We start from the raw sequence: 22,881 nt of genomic DNA on the forward strand, positions 1-22,881 counted from the left end.
TTAAAGAGCTGGCTGAGGAGCTTGCTGATTCATTAATGTTGATTTTCAGTAAGTCTTGGGACAGTGACTTGGAAGACTGGTAGAAAGCTAATGTTGTGCCAATATTTAAAAAGTGTAAATGGGATGACCTGGGTCGTTACAGATCTGTTAATCTGACATTAATCCCAGACAAGATAATGAAATGAGTGATACAGTATTTGATTAATAAAGAATTAAAGAAGAATAATGTAATTAATGCAAATCAGCATGGATTTATAGAAAATAGATTTTGTCTAACTTGATATCTTTTTTTATGAGTTCACAAATTTGGTTGATGTAATATACTTTTAGTCTTCTGTAAAGTGGTTGATTGGTACTGTTCAACATTTTGAATAAATAACTAGAACGAAGTAAGATGAACATGGCACACATTAAAAGCTGGCTAACTGATAGGTCTCAGCATGTTATTGTAAACAAGGAATGACCATTGAGTGGGTGCATTCCTATGGGACCCCACAGGGATCCATTCATGACCATATGCTATTTAACACTTTTATCAGTTACCTAGAAGAAAACATAAACTCATCACTGATAAAGTATGCAGATAACACACAAATTGGAGGAATGGCAAATAATGAAGAGGATAAATCACTGCTACAGAGCAAGGAGCGCTTTTAAAGCTAGACAGAAACAAAATGTATGTTTTAATACAGCTAAATGTAATTATATACATCTAGGGAATATAGAATGTAGGTCATACTTACAGGATGGTGGACTTTATCCTGGGAAGCAGTGAGTCTGAAAAAGACTTGAGGGTTGTGGTGAATAATCAGCTGAACATGAGCTTCCAGAGCAATACTGTGGCCAACAACAGGTCTAATGAGATCCTTGGATGCATAAAGAGGGGAATCTCACAGAGGAGTAGAGGGGATATTTTAACTTTATATTTGGCACTGGTGCGACCACTGCTGGAATACTTTGTCCAGTTCTGGTATTCACTATTCAAGAAGGATATTTAGAAAATGGAGAGAGTTCAGAAAGAGACATGAGAATGATTAAATGATTAGAAAACACGTATAATCATAGACTCAAGGAGTTCAGTCTATTCAATTTAACGAGAGCTATAAGTACCTACATGGGAACAGATATTTGATATTGGTCTCTTCAGTCTAGCAGAGAAGTTGCTGGAAGTTGAAGCTACTAGACAAATTCAGACTGAAAATGTGTAATTTTTTTTAACAGCGTAATTAACTAGTGGAACAATTTACCCACTGTTGTGGTGGATTCTCCATCACTGACCATTTCTAAATCAAGATTGGATGTTTTTCTGAAATATATGATCTAGGAATTATTTGGGGGAAGTTCTATGGCTTGTATTATACAGGAGTTCAGACTAGATGATCATAATGGTCCCTTTTAGCCTGGAATCTCTGGGGTCGAAATGAGTGTAAGTGAGTTTATTATTTTGTCTAATCTGTGTCTCTTTTGTGCTGTTAAGTAAAGAGCAACTTTTTGGGGGGGCGGGGAATCCTGTGCCAAGTCTTGTTGTGTGTCTGACGACTATCACTATCACATTCCCCATAAGCTGTAAACTCAGAGTGCCCGCACAGCTGGAGTTGTGGAAGAGGATGTGTTAGCTATGGGGGAATCTGAGTGGTCAGCACTGGTCCCAGGTGTTAGGCAGTTGGAATGTGGGGGCCTCAGCTCTCAGAACTGAGTACTAGACAGAGGATCTGCACCCTGGGAGTGTGCCTTGAGACCCCAAGCCATGGGTAGTGCCTGGACTCTGTTCAGACTCGGGAGGCTTAAAGTACATGGAAACCAATGAGGTGGATTCCCTCTGGATGTCTTTATCCATGCTTTCCTCTGACATCTCATCATCCCAGAGACCTTCCAGTGAGAGGGTCCATTCTTCCCTGCTCCCACCGAGTTCCAGTCCAAAATCCTTTGCTGGTTATCCACACGCAGCATGTCCACCTGCTATGACCTTTACAGCTTTCTTGGTTCTAGCTTTGTTTCCCTACACAGATATCAGCTGCTTTTAGTGATGATCATATCTCATTTTCCTTATCTGTCTTCTCTCACTCTGTTGCCCAAAAAGAACACAATCCACTTTTCCTCTGACAGTACTTTTTTTCTAATGCTAAAACCATTGTCACATTCAGCATTCCACCTTTCTGCCACCAACTCTCAGGGTTCCAGGGTCAGCTGTACTTTTGACCCCTCATTCAGTCTCTCTATGGTTACCCTTTCCAAGTGACAAGTCCACTCCTGTACTGCTCTCAGGGTGGAATCCTGCAATTCACCCCGTTGTTGGACTGTGATCTAGGGACTCAGTCTCCTCTTCAGCAGCAGTATCCTCAGCAGGCTCTGCTGAGCTTTGGCCCTGTTTAGACTTCCCTCTGTGAGTCTGAGAAAAGCTTGTTCAAAACTGAGTATTATTAATTTTTTCAAAAGGAACATAACCCAAAGAGAGCAAAGATGGTAAAACAACTAAAGGCTTATTCCCATATTATCTCACCTAAATATTTGCTTTCCATGCAGGGTTAGGCTGGGCCCAATTTATCCTTGGTACCTGCCCCCACCCCCAAGTTACAGCCTGCATCTGTGCAGATCCTCTGCCTTCCCAGAGCCTGAGCTTTTAACCACTTTCAAGCTCTTCATTTAAGAATTCCTGCTTGAACTCCCCTGAGGACACACACTGGGACCTTACCCCTCCTGTGGGAAAAGCCACAAACCTCATTCCACATTAGCAAGGTAAACTTCAAAGAAATTAATACCTATACAGTATGTTTGGGTACCTGCAATTGGGGCCAACTACAGTTGTTGTCTTTAGGCCAAAACTAACTTTTGCCAACAACACCACACCACACAACACACCGCATTCATAAAATGAATGCAGTTATCTCCCATGTTCTTTACAAACTCTATTTGAAGTGAAAGGCCAGTACCTTTCTTACAACTTCACTTCCCTGGTCTTCTTACATGGAAGAATTCAGGTTGACAATGGCCGTCTTCTCCTTTACTGAGATGTCTCTCTCTAATGATGGCTAATAGAGGGGAAACTCCAGCACAGAACTATGTAAGGCAGCATGTGGGAATCTTCACTGCCACACCCTTGATACAGCAACCAATGTAGATGGTGTCTCTGGATAGGTGGATCTTGCACATTACAATCTTGGTTTTTTAAAGATTTTCTGCTATCCAAATACTACTTTTGATGTTCGGTTTGGAAATGCATGGAATGGCAGCAGCAGTAATAGTAATAAAAATAGTCTCTGTGGATGAGATTTTCAGAAGTGCTGGGGGGAGTAAGGCACCCAATTCTCCTCTGGGAGTCAGTGGGATGAACAGATGAGCTTATTTTGTTACTATTTCCCTCCTCCCCCACACCCAATCCTTTAATTCCAGATCAGACACTGCACCTTGTTTTTTTGCTGCTGTTGGCACTAAAACTGCTTTTTGTTCTATTTTCCCTCAAAGCATTTTTATTAATACATTTTAATTATTGACCTGAAATGTAATTGATTAAAACTAACCATTGATCCCACCTTATATAGGCAGTGACATGACATGAAAACTTTGCTTGATTCCATCTTCTAACAGAGGGGGAATTGTACTACTGTCTAAATTTCAGAGAGAGACCTGAAGAAATAAAATTGTTAGGTTAAGAAATTTGTATATACATCAATCTTTTTTTCCTCCTTGCATTTTACCATTGCGTAGCAGGACTGAGGCAAATGATAAAGGGTCAAAGTAGTCTGCTCCTGAAAACACCAAATATTTGCTGTAACATTTACAGGTGTAGGAAAAGCTGAGCCTTTTTCAAACTAGTTACCATCTGATTTTCTTTACAGTCTAACCTAATCAGCACTGGAATTCTCAGGCTGCTTAATAGTTGATGGTTGGCTATAAATGATGCACCTATAGTGATGAAATCAAATAGAAATAATGATATTCATAGAATTATCATTTCATGTATAACAGAAAAGATTCATAGGTTTAGTTATTTGTGCTAATCTTTTCAGTGTATTTCAGATTGTTAGTGTCTCAAGCACATTATTTTGTGAAAGTACAGTATGAGTAGCAAGAAATAGCAGGCATTACTACATTGTACATGAAAGACAAAAGAGTTTAAGGAATCACATTTTGAGCCCATTCCCCACCATTCTTTTTGTTTGTATCCGTAAAATCTGTTGATATATTTTCTGAGTTGGTAGTGGTCATTTAAGAAGTGTATTAGATTAATGTATAATATTGTCTAATAAGAAAAACCTTGTCATTTGGTTAAAAGAAATTCAAAGTACTCAATTTGTAATACTTTTTAGCACAATAATATTTTTCTTGAATAATATGATGAATACATATTGGTATACATGTCATATACCACCATACAGTAGATAAAAAGCAGTCTGGTTCTCAAATAGTTGTGAATTCACCATTTTCTCTTCTGGTTTTTTAGCAGAGAAATGTAAATAAATTCAGGAGATGATGAAAGAGAGAAAAACAATATGTATAACCAGTATTTTAACCTGGGGCATTGTGATGGACTGAAGAGTACATTTCTGTTCTTTATGAGATAGTTAAACATTATTGTACACATTCTTTTTACATTTTTATATTGTTTTCAATACAAGGAAAGAAAATATTAATAAATATATAGAAACAATGCACATTAATATTAGTAGGCATAAGACAAATGAGCATTCATATAGCTAATACATATGCTTTAACATTGGAGACTTGACATCTAAAATATGTTCTTGCTCGATTTTCTGTTATTTATTTATTTTCAAAGGTAGACTAGTTAAACTTTCCTCCCACGCTCAATCCCAAGAATGAATATCCAGAATCTCTTGGGTGAGCCCATCTAGACCAGGGAAAGGTAACCTTAACATTTAGATTTTGCCAGCATAGTGCAAGAGAGTCACTTTCATTGAGATCCTCACAATATGGCATATAAGAAATAGATTCCTCCCTTGAGCAATAGGTAATGCAATGAGGCAAAAATGAACCTCAGTTTTCAGAGTTATTTTTCTGGAGCTTAATTTCCAATGGAGATTTATCAGCCTGACAAGCAGTATTGCTTACATTGTTCTTAAGCAGAGAGACTGGAAGTTTGAGCCTGAAGTCAGCCCTTTATATCTGTTAGGCTGAGATTGATTGTTAGAAGCATTTTCTGTGTCATGTTTTACCAAATCAGTTATTGTTTCCCTCAGTCTTCACCTCTTCAGCCTGTCTTGCTAATGTCATTTATTTCTAGCTCCACCATGTTTGTCAGATGGTGCTTTGTAGGGAAAAATAAAGGGGTATGCAACTATGCTCACTAACAAGATGAGGTAAGGCACAGAAATATCTTCCAAGATCTGCAGTCCAGCTTCCCTGTCTCTGTAAACTACCGATTTTAAAAATTCAAATTTAAAAAAAAATATGGGATAGTCATCTTGTGCAATGCAAAATGAGCTCTGTTTGACATATTTTATGTATGTTAGGAATTCCTGAATTTAACCTAGGAACAATTATATTAGATAAAATTACTTTGGAATTTCACTATGGGTTGTGGCAGTACAAGGACAGTTTGCATACAAACTGTAATTGGCAGCAACCAAGCATTTATGATTCTAAGTAATTGTAACAACAGACATGTAACTAAATATGAATAATTTTGAAATTTCAAAACCAATAAGATTTGCTATTGAAATACTTAAAATTTGTTTACAAATCTAATTTCAATTAAATGGGGAAAAAATGTGTTTTTGTATTGCAAAGGATTTGGCTAACCAGTTAATATGTTCTTAAAAGTTTTTGCAAAGATCAAAGACTTAGCCTATGGCATTGCATGCATGTGTCAAAACCTCTTGAGAAAAAATAGAAAAGATCAGCAAACATTTATGTGGCACCAGCAGTCGTTTGGTATTACTCTGTGCTGTAGTATGAAATACATTTCACATTTTGTAATTTCCTTGAAAAATGACTTGGATCTTTCTTTGTTTTATAGTTCTTTTCCCAATTTTTTGTGTTTACCAGGTTCAAAAGAAATACTGTATTTATGATAAGGAGTTAAGTATTAAAGTGCAGCCAGTCTGCTTGGTTCAAGTATTGTGGTGAACTCTGGTTCAACTATTGTGGTTAACAATAACTGATTCTAATTAACAACTTTCCTGCTGCTATTCAGATATTTACAGCACTATTTTAGGATTCATTCAAGTTTGTATAATGTATTTCTTTCTTTTAATTAGTGTGTCTGAATTGAGCTGTTTCCATCAGCAGATATGGGAATTATAAAAACAGTTCATTTTCACCATGTTCACAAGTGAATGAATGCCTGACATTTTACCAATACAGGCAAATTCAGATTATCTGCATTATAATTATCATTAATTGATTAACCATAAATGTTGCTAATTAAAAATGGGCAATCTCAAGTGGTTGTAGCTGATTTTTATTCAGGATCATTCTGAAGAGGATATAGCTGTGATCAGGCAGACTATGAAGAGTGGGCATGGATAATTCAGGATTGTTTGATTTTGAGTGGATTATTTACTGCTTGGAGCAAGTTTTCTACCTCTCCTCTAGAACTGATTCATGACTGTGTTGTGGCTGAGGAGAATACAAGTATAAACATAGTTTATATAACTGTAATTTTTTTCTGTTCTTCCCTCAGTCTCAAGTTCCCTTTACCCTTATTGCTGAGTCCACAGCTCAGTCTTCTCCCTGTGCTAGACCCCATGTCCAACTAAAGCAGTCTAACAGCCAGAGATCTGAGCTCTCCTGAGTCAAGCTCTGTTTAGACTAGTGTCCTTGTAAAGAAGTCTTGGAGTCCTTCCTCTTGCAGCTAGTTGCTGCTTCCCTGCTCTCCTTATTTTTTAACTATCACCTCCTTCTGTTGTGAATTTTCTATGCTGTGCTTGTTTGTAGCTCAAACTGTCCATAGAGCATTTGAGTTCCAACTCTCTCTGGCCTGGCACATGGCCCTTTTCCCAATCCTGGGCCCCCTTGCTGGGCTTGTCCTTGACAGCTCTGTGGCACCTTCTACTGGCCTTTAAGCCTTGTCTACTTTTTGGCCCTTCTCCTGTGCGGTTGCTGTGCTGCTCCTAAGAAACCTTTGCTCAGCCACTTCAGTTCCTTAGCCTCAGAACTCTACATTTCTCTACTTTATAGTTGCTTCTCAGGCATCTGCTACCTATACCCTCTGATTCTCCCCATCCTGAACTCCTGTCCCAGTGGCTTCACTCTACAACTGCCCCTGGGGATCCTTTGAATTCTGACCACGAAATAAGTTCCACTCATATGCATCATTAAAATGATACTCTGTTCTTAGTAGATTGTGCAAATGTTCAGAAAATGATCACGGATGTTTGCCGAAATCTACCGGGCTCCTTAAGCTTGGCTTCCTCTTGATGAGGCTTGAATATACCCAGGGCTCACTTCTGAAACGAAAATGAGACATCAATCACTGTAGACTGTCCATTAATGTTTGACATTAATTCTCCTTTCTTATAAGGGGAATGAAATAGTTAACAATGATGACATTTAAACTATCATCGCTGAATATGTAAATTAACAGTGAATGGGCAGTTCACACTTTCCAGAGCTGCTATTCTATGTAGACTCACTGCATCAGTCTCACTAGGTTCATACTGTTGAGGTTTCCTTCATAACCATAATAGCTAACGACTTTAAAAAAGAAAGACAGCTGAGACTCTGGAAAGCAAGATATCATCTCGTTACACTGCTGGTATGCCATACTGCCATGTGCTGGCTAAATCAAAGCCTCCTCTTCCCCCTATTACATTGGGTCCTTATTTCCATCTGCTTTCTGGCTCTGATCAGGGGAAAGGACACTTTGTTTTGACCAGTTTCCTGGCTCTGCTTCCCAGGCAGTTGGTCTCCCCTGGTATTATCTGCTTAAGGGCTTCTAAGGTGTCTGTTTTCCTACCACATTAATGGCTGAAATCCCTGAGCCTGTTCCCCTCCACTCTTGAGGTGTGGGGTGTCTGCAGGTACTTACACTAGTTTTCACTTACCCAGTTATGCTTAAAGCTCAGTAGATGATGAATCAACAATTAAACAATATCTCTTGATAGGGAACAACATAGCAATTTTTTGATTGGGTAATGTTTACCAATTTTTCTTTTTCTATAAAAGTAATATAGATCCAAGACTACATCTACACTTGAAAATAGGACTGTGATTCTCAGCTTGTATAGAAATACTCACACGATCTCTATCGATCTAGCACAGTCATGGGCAGTGGGTGAACCCCTGGCTTGGGGAAGCTAGCCCCCAGCCCCGTCCCTTCTGCCCGAGGCCCCGCCCCTTCTGCCTCAAGCAGAACCCAGCCCCACTGTGGTCGCTGGCCCCTGCCCAGCACCCCCAGCCCTTCCCCCCCATGGATGTTGTCCCCTGCCCCAGGCTAGCACCAGCAGCCACCCCCCCTTCAACCCTGGAGTGCCGGGCACTGTGGCCTCAGCGCCCCCAGCTCCGGCGCTCTGGACAGCCGGGCAGTGTAGCTCCAGCCTCCCTGGGTCGCGCCGCCTGGCCCAACCCCTGGCTTGCCGACCCCCCCACCCCTGACCGAAGGTGCCCCAGACGAGCAGGTAGGGTCTGCCAGAGTGGCCCCAGCCCCAACGCTGGACAGGCGGAGTGGCCCCAGTCCCAGCGTGGGGCAGGCAGACGGGCAGGCGGCTTGGCTGGTGCGCTGGGCGGGCAGCGTGGCCCCAGTGCTGGGAGGACATGTGGCCTGGCGCAGCCCCCGAGATGCACCGCAGCCCCCAGCCTGCCTGCCCCAGCCTTTGGCACACAGGGAGCAGCAGGCAGGATGAGACCTGGGGGTGGCGTGTGGGTGGAGACATATCAGGCTGTTTGAAAGGCAGACCCTTCCCATGCCTGTGATACCTGGCACCCATGAGCGCAGTAATAGTGTAGGGGCAATAGTACAGACTGCAGTGAGTGGCAGCATGGGCTAACTACCCCAAGTACAAACCCATGGAGTCCGAGTACTTGGGGAGGGCAAACCTGTGCTGATGCTGCCAATGCTACTATGACTATGTTACTAGTTTTAACACACTAGCTTGATGAGAGCTAGCGTGAGTATGAGTACGCAAGCTGGGAGTCACACTCTGAGCTCCAAATGTGGACAAAGCCTGAACTTGCACCTTTCCTATTCTGACTGTAAATACCAAATCCCCAGTAATCTTTGGTTGTGTTAAGCAGACATGTAGGAATTAGATAAGCTGTTTTAAAAATAACATTTCTCCCAGACTTTGTCTGTCTTGTCTATTTAGATTGCAAACTCTAAATTATGGACTGTTTTTTAAATATATGCTTGAACAGTGCTTAGCAAAATGGACTTCTAATCTCAGTTGGGGCATCTAAATGGTACCATAATTAAAATAATACTAATAATAATATTGTAGAAGGTGAGAAATAAATACAGTTTGGATTTTTTTTAAGTCCACAAGGCTCTATTGTTGGTAATACACTCAAACAATAACTAAATTTTAACTAAAATTTAGACCTGACTTTCTCCTTCCAATTTTGTCCTTTTATTTTTCAACTAACATTCTTTGTACATTCACTCCCTACCAATAATCGTCTTAGTCTGTTGAGAAGGACCACAACTGCAAATACATAGCATCTTGTCACGCCTGGGGGAAAAAAACATGAACAAATAGAGCTAGTTGAATTCATAAATTTCTGTTCTGTGAGAAATTCCAACATCTAAATTTTTTGTTGCAAATTGGAATGAAAAGCTAAAATTTCAAAATTTCCCACAGAAAAAATTTATGAAAATGTTTAATCAGGGACCATCAAATCAGCTTGTATCAATGTTGAAATGGTATAATAACATATTAAATATTTTATTAGTTAAAATATTAAAATATAGAATCATTGAATCATAAAACTGGAAGGGACCTCGAGAGGTCATCTAGTCCAGTCCCCTGTACTTAAGGCAGGACTAAGTATTATCTAGACCATCCCTGACAGGTGTTTGTCCAACCTGCTCTTAAAAATCCCCAATGATGGTGATTCCACAACTACATAACTACTCTGACAGGAAGTTTTTCCTAATGTCCAACCTAAACCACCCTTGCTGCAATTTAAGCCCATTGCTTCTTGTCCTATCCTCAGAGGTTAAGAAGAACAATTTTTTCTCCCTCCTCCTTGTAACAACCTTTTATGTACTTGAAAACTGTTATCATGTCCCCTCAGTCTTCTCTTCTCCAGACTAAACAAACCCAATTTTTTTCAATCTTCCCTCATAGGCCATGTTTTCTTGACCTTTAATCATTTTTGTTGCTCTTCTCTGGACTTTCTCCAATTTGTCCACATTTTTCCTGAAATGTGGTGCCCAGAACTTAACACAATACTCCTAAATCAGCGCAGAGTAGAGCTGAAGATTTACTTCTTGTGTCTTGCTTACAACACTCCTGCTAATACATCCCAGAATGATGTTTGCATTTTTTTTGCAACAGCGCTACACTGTTGACTCATATTTAACTTGTGATCCACTGACCCCTAGATCATAAAATAAATGAATATGTTAATTAATATGTTAATATATGTCTTAACTAAATTAATTGAAACATTTTTACTGTATGTAAATAAAATGTTTTGACTTTTTCCCATCAAAAAATTAATTGAAAGTGACATATTCTCACAAAATATTTTGATTGAGATGAAACTGAATTTTCTGACAGGAAAACTGCTCCATCAAAAAAAAGTTTGACCAGCTCGATAAACAGATACTTTACATACTGCACATTCCATAGTGTTTACTACTTTGCTCATGTACACCCAGGTGGGAGAGCAATTGAACTAAATTGTTGTCTTGCCTGGATAAGAACTGAGTAAAACCTCTGTAAGGATTTTCAGATTTGTCTCCTTTTATACTTTTAGGTCCATTAGCACTAATCCAGATTCCTCTTTTTGGTCCTGATTTAGCAAAACACTTAAGCATGTATGTTAGTCCCACTGACTTTGCTAACCTGGGGCCTTAAATTTTAATAATCAAATGTGGAATTTTAAAACTAGGGGGTATATCCGTTTTAGCGCATGTTATGTTTTTAGACTTAAAAACTTTCATTGTGTCCTTTGAGGACCCCTGCTGTAGGCCTCATGGCCCTGTCACACCCCGCCCCAAAAATAGGCAGTGGAGAGCATCAGTCTTCCCTCTCATTTTTTATGTCCATATGTGGAATGAATTTTGTTACGAGCACCAATATGGAGGTGATGCGTTACATATAACCTCCATATTTGTGCCCATAACAAAATTAATATGGTGGGGCTGGGAATGAGGGGTTTGGGGTGTCAGAGGGGGCTCAGGGCTGGGGCAGAGAGTTGTGGGGGGTGGGCTTAGGGGTGGGGCGGGGAATGAGGGGTTTGGGGTGCAGGCTGCCCCGGGGCTGTTGTGGGGAGAGAGGACTCCCCCCCAGCCCTCTCTTGTCACAGCAGCTCAGGGCCGGGAGAGAGGCACCTCTCCCCACCACGGTAGCTCCGGCAGGGCTGGGTTGGGCCGAGGGAGCGGCTCCTCTCCCCAGCAGCTCCAGCGGTGCTGGGCCAGGCTGGGGGAGGGGCTACTGTCCCCCTGCCATGGCAAGTCCAGGGCTGGTTTGCGCCAGGGCTTGCAGGGAGGGGCGCCTCTCCCTATTGCAGCAGGTCTATGCTTTGGCTGACAGGGAGAGTCATCTTTCCCCACTGCAGCCCTGAGCCCTTGCATGGGGCTTAATAGGCAGCTGTGCATCCGTGCTACTTAGAGGAAACTTAGAAGAGGGTCCTCCAAGCTGCCTAGAGTGAATGTGTGAGACTTGGGTGACCAGATGTCCCGATTTTATAGGGACAGTCCCAATATTTGTCGCTTTGTCTTATGTACTTTGGGGCTTTGTCCTATTACTCCCAACCCCTGTCCCAATTTTTCACACTAGCTATCTGGTCACCCTGTGTGGGGGACAGCCAATCATGGCCGAACAGCCTAGGATAAGAAGAGCTTCAGAGGGAGTTCAGTTCCTTGCTGGAGCTGTAGGGGTGTGGATGGTGTGTGGCTGGCTGACAGAGCTACAGGACCTCAGATGAGGTAATGCTGCCAAAAGCCAGGGAGAGAGAGAAGGAGCCCTGAGATGGTTACAGGGACTCCATCAGGACAAGGGTGAAGACAAGTAATGGTGAAGGGTAAGGGTGAAGACAGCACAGGGCCATGGGGAAGTGACCCAGGAAATAAGAGCAGCAGCGACTTAGATAAAGGGACACATCAGGCAGCTGCTATTTTAGAGGGTCCCTGGGCTGGGGCCTGGGGTAGTGGGAGGACCAGGATCTCCCCAGCCCCCATTAGCCATGGAGGAAAGTGGCTTGGACCGTGAGGCACACCTCAGAGGGAGGAACTAAACAATAGTGGCCCAGCTGGAGAGTGGTAGCCAGGAAGCCCCAAGGGGGTGAAGTATCAGGGGGTAGCCGTGTTAGTCTGTATCCACAAAAACAACAAGGAGTCCGGTGGCACCTTAAAGATGAACAGATTTATTTGGGCATAAGCTTTCGTGGGTAAAAAAAAAACAGTTGCAGGCATTAGAAATGCAGATGCAGGCAAGAGAGCGAAGACATTGTCTCCAGGGAGGGAGCGCTGGGGCGCTGCTCTATCCCAGAGCAGGGACCATCTGAGAGAGAGTGAGTGCAGGCACATGCTCTTGGCCAAGGGGGAGCTCACCAGAGGTGAGTGTATCCTGTTACACTGACCGAAAGGGGAGAGATGACAGGATAGTGAAGGTGGAGGGAAATAGAGCTTTTGTTGATATTATCAGTATTTTGAGTGTCAGATCAGTCACAGACAGATACTCTGGGTTGGCAGGTCAGCCATGACAGAAGTTATCCTGGGTTTGTCTCCTGGTGTAGGATGTAATCTGGTTGGTCTGGTCGCTCGTCCTTTATTGGTCTCTCTCAGGTTGGGCAGAGCTGGATCAGGTGTCTCAAGCTGGTGCTGTGTGGTACACTAGACTTCAAGATCAAAAGGAACACTAAGAGAGACAGTACAGGAGGAAAAATAGTGGGGCAGAAAGGAATACACACAAAAGGAGGGACAGATCAGATTCTCATGTGTCTCTATCTGGACTCTCCACTGGTGCAGTAGTGAAAGCTAATTGTCCCCGCCAGTGTGCTGAGATTTGGGCTTCATGATGATGCAGTGACTTCAGGAGCCATAGGTGAAGGACAAAGTTCCTGGAGTGGAGAGGAGGCCTGATATGCGAGCGCACACACACAACAACCCCGAAAGTCTTTTGTGTCAGGGCCCCAAAAAAGAATTGTGTCAATTCGCTCATTATTTTGTCCATCAGTTAAGCCTAACTTCCAACATGTCAACTGTGGTCCATTAGCTTCCAATCCCACACTCTTCTTGTTTACTAGGTATGGTATCAACACAATCCGTGAGTTATGTTGGTAAAGGCTTTTTGTTTAGACTAGCTCAGTCTTTCTGTTTTCCCCTTTTACTAAGTTTTATAAACATTCTGTTATGTAACAGGCTGAGATGGACATTTTGTTACCTTTTCCCATCAATATTTGTTATTACAGATGATTGAACACTTTCCCACAATTAGTCTCAGAACTAGAATAGGCCTGCTAGGCCCTCATTGTTACAACATACAGTAGCACAAATTAATATATGGATAGTCACAATCATTGGTAATAACTTCAGTATGTACATTGTTTCATCAAGTTGATTAGTAGAAATGTATTTATAATATATAATATAAAATGTAATAAATGAATTTCTACTAACATGAATATTTGAATAAACTACTTGTACCACATTGATACATAACTCAATTTTAAATAAATAATTAAATATATAGAATACCTTACAAAACACTTAGGACCAAATCTTGGCCCTGTTATTGGTGGGTATAGGATTTGGCACTTAAGTTGCTTATCATGTATTTTCTCCCTGTTTCTCTCTCTCATGCACACATACCACTCCTTTCAAAACTGTGACAAACAATCTGATAACACATCCAATTAAATTACACCCCATAGCTGTTACCTAGGTAACTATCACACAGTCACAGAAATATATTGGGCAAAGGAAGTAAAGGAAAAATTGCTGTACTTCCACATTTTTTTTTAATATTTGTGAATTGCCAGTAATGATACAAAATCTCAATTATTGAAAGACTAGCATGAGCTGTACATAATAGTGATATAGTACTTCTTGTTATTGATCATTTGTGAGGTGACGGAATATAGAGCTCACTTAAGACTTCATCTCTCATGTGTTGTTGTCCCTTCTCTGAGTTGTGAATCATTGCGGATAAAAATAGTATTCCACTGTGAGTTATGTACACTGTTTTTCTCTTCTCTCTCCAGTATATGTTTTCCTATATATACAGATTACTATATTATTATTTCCATATATATATACACTCTTGAATGGACATGGACATGCATTTTTATTTTCTGGCAATAGTGAATTAACTTCTGCTCAGCAAGTATCATTTTGTTATTAAACTTGGGGTCGGGGGGGATCCTAAAAACAGCAGCAAGTATTTTTTTCATGTCAGTAGTGGGAGAGGAGAGCTCATACCTTCAAATAATGCAATTTTCCATTTTTGTTTGGGGTAGCAGAAATGACTGTCTCCTCTCCCTAGGGCATGTATGCACTAGAGTGCAATGCAGGAGCATGCCCTGGAACCACCTCAAACTGAGAGATCATGTATGACCAACATTGAGAGATCACTCAACAGTGGTAGTCTTGGAAGCAGAAAAAGCAAAACATTCTGCAGTGCTGTGCCATAGAGTTAGCTAATAGTAGTAGTAATGTAGTAATTTAAATGGTAATCTTTGGGCCAGAGAACGTGCTTCCTTTTATGTTTGTATAGCACCCAGTACATTGCAGGCACAACCAGATTTAAATGAGTACAAATAACAATATAGATGTGAATGAAATAATCTCAATTGTTCTAAATTAAAATTTCTTCAGGGGATGAGGGAGTATGTAGGACAGTAACCCAACTCCCAAAATAAATTCTTTTCCTCCTGAAATGCTAGATTTTTTTTGGAAAGCTGCTTGTTGTTTCATGCACCTTTGTAGCACATCACATCACATCACTGAAAGTTCAGTAGTGTTGCCTTGCAGAGAAACTTGAAGTATTTTTCCCCCCGTATTTAAAAGATTTAAGAAAAAAATGTCAGTCATAAAAAGGGTCTTGCCTGGTAAAGTGATCTTTGTGACTTACTATACTAGGAAAAACATGTTCCCCTTAATGCACGATAATGAGTTGCATTACATTGTATAAAGCAGTCTTCCTAGTGTCAGTAGAGTGGATGGGATGTAACATCCTTCACTTCCTCGAAAACCCCATTGAAAGGAGATTCAAAGCAATTCTACTGATAAGCAGTCCCTTGCTTAGTTATTAGAATTCAGGCACATTCTAAACTGCCAACCAGCTGAATGATTAGAAGGAATCTGGCACTGAAATTGTTGCCAAATACAGCTCCCTTCTTTCAATAAATATTTTAAAGCATCTGTAATGTCTCCAGTACAATTTTGTTCAACTTTTAATTAGAAACTGACTTGAGCCAAAAATTCCTCATAACTACTCTATAACTTTATAGGATATTTGGAATCCTGGATCTGGATCCACATTTTGTAGTTGAGTCTCATCTCTATAATGGCTGAGCACTATGCATAATCTAAATATCCCCATATTTGGGGGCAGTAAAAGATCCATATCCAGCACTTGGATACCATTGCAATGAGCAGAAAATAAAATCTTAGGGCAAGATTCACAATGTGTTTCAGCTGCTTTGTGGCATTCAGAAGGATAGCTCTGTAGATCTGAATTTTGAGAATTTGGCCAATCTCTACCTTGGATGTAATAATATCCCTGTTGGGTAATTTATTTTTGGTGGTTGCTTAAGGACACATTTATATTTTCATTCTCTGAAGGACTAAACTTTGGAATATTTCTTTACTACCATTTTCATTTGGTTTCACTATAAGTTGGCTATTTATGAATAATTGAACATCAGTAAATTCAGTCTGAGCCCCTCTCTCATACATCTCTTGTAATTCATAAAAAGGCATACAAAATTTCCTTTTATAGAGTTTCCCCTCCATTCATCACCTGTTTGCAGGTGGGCCAACATGTGTTTTGTTTTAAGTGCTCAGTTTTCAGTGACTCACAACAGCCACTGCACCAGGTTAGGAACTTCTTGACAACATGGGCCTACAGGCATCTTTATACCATCCTTCCAAGGCCATGACCCAAGGTGTTAAGAAAGTTGAGAATCAAGCTCAATTATTTTAGTCAGAGGCCTAAAACCTTAGAATATACCAGGGTTGTCAACTCTGACTGAAGCTATTCTGGGAGATTTTTTCCCCCACATAATGTAATGTCATTTTCTTAAAATATCCTATTAAAATCTCCTGGATCGCTTTCAATAGCCACTGGAAGATTGATGCCGATTCTGGGAGACTCCAGGCCAATCCCGGAGGGTTGGCAACCTTAGAATATACATAGTTTGTATTTTGAAATATTCTTTTGCTTGATGGATTAACTGGCTGATTCAGAACCAGGGGGCAGATTTTGAAAGCAACATATGTCTCCCTTTTCTCTCAATAGAATAAAACAAATGATGAATACATATGTTATCAGAACAAACTGATCTAGAATCTGGTTGTATATTACGGCTCCGAAATATGCTGAAAATGATGGTTCAGGATAAGTTCTAATGGCATTTCTAGGGTTAAAACTTTTAAAGTCATTACCATGATGACTATCAGTTTAATAAGTCATTTATCAGAAATGATCATAACATGTTAAAATTATTTTCCCCTCTCATGCTTAATAAAATACTTCATCCTCCTTATACTGTGCAGAGGTGTGTTGAGGGATAATAAGTCTTACCTGCAGGTCTGAGATTCCTGTACAGCCAGCATCTGCATTGACTTTTGGCTGACCTTGTAATTAATTTTGTTCTTGTCTTCTTTGTATACCACATCATAACTGTAATGACCTGTTTGTACCACAGGGACAGGCAGTTCTAAAATATAATTTAGACTTCACCATGAAAAGGCCAGAGCTTTGACTGACCATTCAATTGGAATATTTTTGGTGGGGGATTAAACATGCGTACCATAACTGAGTTTGGTTTACAAAAAAATCTAGTTTCCAGTGAAGTCAGTAATAAATTGTGATGCTCTTTTTCTGCTCTCTTAAAAAAATATTTCACAAACAAAAGAAAAATGTATAGTAATAACTATGCAGATATATATTTTAAAATACTAAACATTGAAATCTGCAATTGGATACAAATCAGTGTTAATAACAATCGACTCATTTATATAATTTCATATTTCAAAATATTTATGTTCACATGACAAATACAGGTATTTTACATTAATCTGTTATGTTAAAAGAGAGAGAGAAAGAGAAAACAAATCCTACCACCTTATAGTGGGATGATAAATACAACTTCCACATTTTATGTCACACATTTTCTTTTTGGAAAATATGGATCAACATTATTTTACATTTGAAAGTCAAAGGAATACTAAAATATAATTTATATACCATTACCACAGAACTATACTGGAAATCTGTATGCCTCAAGTCAATGTTGAAAGAAGAAAAAGTGCCAAAAGCTAAGGGCAAATTGTGAGTGCCCTACTCTGTTGGTACATTCAGTTTTCTTTGTTACATTTGTGTAATGATTATCTGAGCCCCTTCTCATGCAGATGAAATGGGTACTTACGCAGTTGTAAATTTCATTGCTTAAGGTTATATTTGTATCTCATTAAGACATGAGGTATTCGCCATTGTCTTTTACCCCCATCCCATTCCTGGGGTCCCAGAGCCCAGGTTCCAGCCCAAGCCCAAACATCTATATTGCAATTTTATAGCCCTGCAGCCTGAACCCCGCAAGCCCTAGCCAGCTTACGCAGGCAGCCACGGGTGTTTTATTGCAGTGTAGAATACCTAAGTGTGAGTCAGTTGCTCTTAATAATTAGCCAGTCATTTTTGCAAAGTGAATTGTCTAAAAGTCATCGGGGGGTGGGGGGTGTTATATGCCAAATGTCATTGTAAAGTGTTACAAACTGTAATAGCCATAGCTCTCATGGTATTGCCTGCCATTTGTGCCTCTATGTAAAATTATTGTTCTAGGCTGACATACCATTTCTTTCTTTACAATGCCATATCCCATTCCAGCCCATACTTACTAAGGCCTTGGTCCTGCAAACACTTACATACGTGCCTAATTTTAATCCTCCCTCCTCAACATGTTTGTTTCAGTAGTTCTTCCTCCTTATTCTGGGGATTTTAGGAGATTTCTCTTTTGGGACTTGATACTGCAGCCATTTACATGTATGAGTAACTTTATTAACCTGAGTTACTCACAGGGGTAACTGGTTACAGTAATGGGCCCTTAACTGAATGACTGGCAATGACCTAAATTGACGTTCTTGATAAGAAGGTGGCTATTAGGCCAATAATTATCCTACATCTCCCACTAAAGCTACAGGACAATGCTGGGTGATGAACAAATGGATATAAATTGGCTATAAACAAATTCAGCCTGGGAATTAGAAGGTTTCTAGCCATCAGACTGGAGAGCTCCTGGAACAGTCTACCAACAGGAGTTGTGGGGGCAAACAACTTACCGGTAATTAATTTTAAGAGAGATGAACAAATTCGAGTGCCATTTTATGACGTGATTTTGTGTGATGGTAGAGGCCAGGGCTCAATAAACTTGGTGCTCACTTCCGATTTATGTCTCATGTTCCTAAAGCTCATACATTAGGATTTCAGCTGGCCACTTTCAGGGATTCAGAAGAGCCAAAACTACCTACAATAGAGCAGTGTCCTGAATATGGCTATATTTATGCTATCCATTTTTGCACAGCTAATGAAGGCAATTTTTCACTGTAATGTTCTTAGAGTGGGAAGTGCAGCATTAGCAGACAACAGTACCGGAAATAGCAGTGAAAACGGAGTCCTTGTTGAATGCCATTAAATGTTCAGTGCACTTGGAGACTTAAGCTGACACAAAGTGCTTGAGTGACAGAACAATAATGTTTAAGCTATATTGGTCATCGTGAGCATATATTTGGACAAACAACTTGGCAAGCACAAAAAAATAAAAAAGAGGCATTTTTGTTTAGTATAGGCCCTAAATCACAACCATTTTGCTGATAATTATCCTGTGATACATTTCTATTTCTACTTATGTAGCTGAAGAGGAAGGCTGAGTGGAGTAGGAACTGTGAATAAGAAGATCTGAGGTCATATTAAATGTTGGGAAAATTATTCCCAGATTTAGCCATCCTGTGAGAATTGTTGAGATTTGAAGATTTCTAAGATCCAAACTCAAAATTTCAAATTCTCACAAACTATAAACCTGAATAAGATCTTGATCATGTTAATCAAAATGTCTAATTTCTATTCTATTGAAATGTTTCATTTTGATTTAGGCCCTTTTTAATATTTTTTTACTATAAATTAACTTTAAATTTAACATTACAATTTCAATGTCTTTTTCAAAACAAGACATCAAAAAAAAAAAACTTTTGCCTCAAAAAGTTTCAATTTCAATTAATCAGCATTTTCTGTTAAAAAAACAAAAAAACCTTTTTCGCGGACCACTTGAAAATTGCTGAGGGTCTCGGCGGACCACTTAATGACCTTTCCAAATGTTGTTTGTACCATTAGCTAACTATTGTAAAGCGCTTTGGATAAAAGCGATATGTAAAAAAAATAATGGTTTTTTTTGTTCTACAAATAAAAGCACACAACTCCTATTTTAATATCAGTAGTCTTACCTTTGTAATGCGATGGATGTGCCCTCTCTCCCCCGCTGCGGCAGCCCCAGAGCTGGGGCTGGGAAGGAGAGGGGTCTCTCCCCCACCACAGAGCTGAGGCTGGGAAGGAGGGCCATCTCTCCCTGGCAGCTGCAGCCCTGGAGCTGGGGAAAATCGCTTCTTTCTCTGGCCGCCACAGCCCTGCACATCCCAAATTGCCCCCAACCCCTTTTCTCACCCCACTGCCCCCTCCCACCTACTCTCTCTTCCCCCTAAGGCCACCACCTCACCTTACATGTGTGTCTTCTCCAGGGTCCAGGCACCTAATTAGTGGAGCCACAGCTGCGCAGCTCCACTAATTAGGTGGGTGGCCCTTCATTCTCTCATGTGTGGCCGCCCAGGTGCACACCTTAGAGGGAACTATCCGAGACCCCACCTGAATGAAGCTCACGGACCACTGGTGGACGATGGCACACAGTTTGAGAACCTCTGCTCTAGTCCTATTTCTACCACTTGCGGGGTGACCTTGGACAAGTCACGTTACTTCTCCATGCCTCAGTTTTCCCTATATCTAAAATGGGAATAATATTTCCTATTCCCCTTCATAGAGTGCAATCTGATCTTTGGATGAAAAGTGTTCAACAAATACAAGACATCATCATGCAATGCATTATGATAATGTAAAATCCAACCCCATTTATTACTTTTATTTTTTAAAAGGATCTGTTCATTTCTTTGGAGTTTCTCCCCTTTTTTATCATAATATGTGTTGTAGTGTAAAGGCAGGTTATTCACAATTCAGATGTTAAACAGCAGAATTAAACTTTAGTTGGAGATCCTATTTAGTAATGCCAGTTTTAAAACATATGGAAGCAACCAAAAGCAAACAGCCTACAATATAATTTTAAATATTTTTTCTAGTTTAAGTACTTCTTAAAAAATGGATTTTAACATGATTTATGTTAATAGATGTTTGTAATGCAAGGGGCCTGAACCTGAAAAGGGATCCATGGATGTGAAGGGATGTGTCTGTGCAGATCCCTTTGCAGAACTGGAGTTTAAAATAGAATTGAATAATTCCATGAATTTATAACACAAAATGAGATTAGTACAGCTTTAATGTGAAATACAGTTTTAAATTAAAATAAGGACATTGTAATTAATTGCCGTAAATAGGCAGGGAATATTCATGATTTTCATATATTGTTAGACTTCTGTGTATGTGCCGCCAGCATCACACAGAGAAGCAGTATGCTGCCTTTTATTGTCGGTTAACTCAGCTATAGTTATGTTTACTTTTGAAATGCAAATGTATCAAAAAAGCAATTATTTATGGGACTGGGTTAGGGAATGTATCTGTTGTTCATAATAGTTGACCCAAACCCTTGATGCAAACACTCACAAACTTTTGGTGAGGTATGGTTCTGAATTGCGTAGATCAGGATCATCTCCACTTTGACTTAGAATCATTGACAAATGTCTGTTTCAAGCCTTCCTGTATTTCACTGAAATATTGGAATCAGTTACATGGGGGAAAGGAGTCCAGGAGAGCTGGCTGTATTTTAAAGAATCCTTATTGAGGTTGCAGGAAAAAAACATCCCAATGTGTAGAAAGAACAGTAAATATGGCAAGTGACCAGCTTGGCTTAACAGTGAAATCCTTGCTGACCTTAAACGCAAAAAAGAAGCTTACAAGAAGTGGAAGATTGGACAAATTACCAGGGAGAAGTATAAAAATATTGCTCAGGCATGCAGGAGTGAAATCAGGAAGGCCAAATCACACTTGGAGTTGCAGCGAACAAGAGATGTTAAGAGTAACAAGAAGGGTTTCTTCAGGTATGTTAGCAACAAAAAGAAAGTCAAAGAAAGTGTGGGCCCCTTACTGAATGAGGGAGGCAACATAGTAACAGAGAATGTGGAAAAAGCTAATGTAGTCAATGATTTTTTTGCCTCTGTCTTCACAAACAAGGTCAGCTCCCAGACTGCTGCACTGGGCAACACAGTATGGAGAGAAGGTGACCAGCCCTCTGTGGAGAAAGAAGTGGTTTGGGATTATTTAGAAAAACTGGACGAGCACAAGTCCATGGGGCCGGATGTGCTGCATCCGAGGGTGCTAAAGGAGTTGGCTGATGTGATTGCAGAGCCATTGGCCATTATCTTTGAAAACTCATGGCGATCGGGGGAGGTTCCGGATGACTGGAAAAAGGCTAATGTAGTGCCCATCTTTAAAAAAGGGAAGAAGGAAGATCCGGGGAACTACAGGCCAGTCAGCCTCACCTCAGTCCCTGGAAAAATCCTGGAGCAGGTCCTCAAGGAATCAATTATGAAACACTTAGAGGAGAGGAAAGTGATCAGGAACAGTCAGCATGGATTCACCAAGGGCAAGTCTTGCCTGACTAACCGAATTGCCTTCTATGAAGAGATAACTGGGTCTGTGGATGAGGGGAAACCAGTGGATGTGTTATTCCTTGACTTTAGCAAAGCTTTTGATACAGTCTCCCACAGTATTCTTGCCAGCAAGTTAAAGAAGTATGGGCTGGATGAATGGACCATAAGGTGGATAGAAAGCTGGCTAGATCGTCGGGCTCAACGGGTAGTGATCAATGGCTCCATGTCTAGTTGGCAGCCGGTTTCAAGTGGAGTACCCCAGGGGTTGGTCCTGGGGCCTGTTTTGTTCAATATCTTCATTAATGATCTGGAGGATGACGTGGACTGCACTCTCAGCAAGTTTGCAGATGGCACTAAACTGGGAGGAGTGGTAGATACGCTGGAGAGTAGGGATAGAATACAGAGGGACCTAGACAAATTAGAGGATTGGGCCAAAAGAAACCTGATGAGCTTCAACAAGGACAAGTGCAGAGTCCTGCACTTAGGACGGAAGAATCCCATGCACTGTTACAGACTAGGGACCGAATGGCTAGGAAGCAGTTCTGCAGAAAAGGACCTAGCGGTTACAGTGGACGAGAAGCTGGATATGAGTCAAGTGTGCCCTTGTTGCCAAGAAGGCTAATGGGCTGTATAAGTAGGGGCATTGCCAGCGGATTGAGGGACGTGATCGTTCCCCTCTATTCGATATTGGCGAGGTCTCATCTGGAGTACTGTGTCCAGTTTTGGGC

The 22,881-nt window shown here is 40.5% G+C and overlaps 1 protein-coding gene across 9 annotated transcripts in view; it reads left to right on the forward strand.

The window, feature by feature from the left end:
* DMD (dystrophin) overlaps positions 1-22,881 on the forward strand; it is a 2,004,766-nt gene that overhangs the window by 1,113,370 nt on the left and 868,515 nt on the right. The window lies entirely within an intron of this gene.

This window comes from Malaclemys terrapin, chromosome 1 (genome assembly GCF_027887155.1).
Source record: "Malaclemys terrapin pileata isolate rMalTer1 chromosome 1, rMalTer1.hap1, whole genome shotgun sequence".
In the NCBI taxonomy this organism is placed as follows: Eukaryota; Metazoa; Chordata; order Testudines; family Emydidae; genus Malaclemys; species Malaclemys terrapin.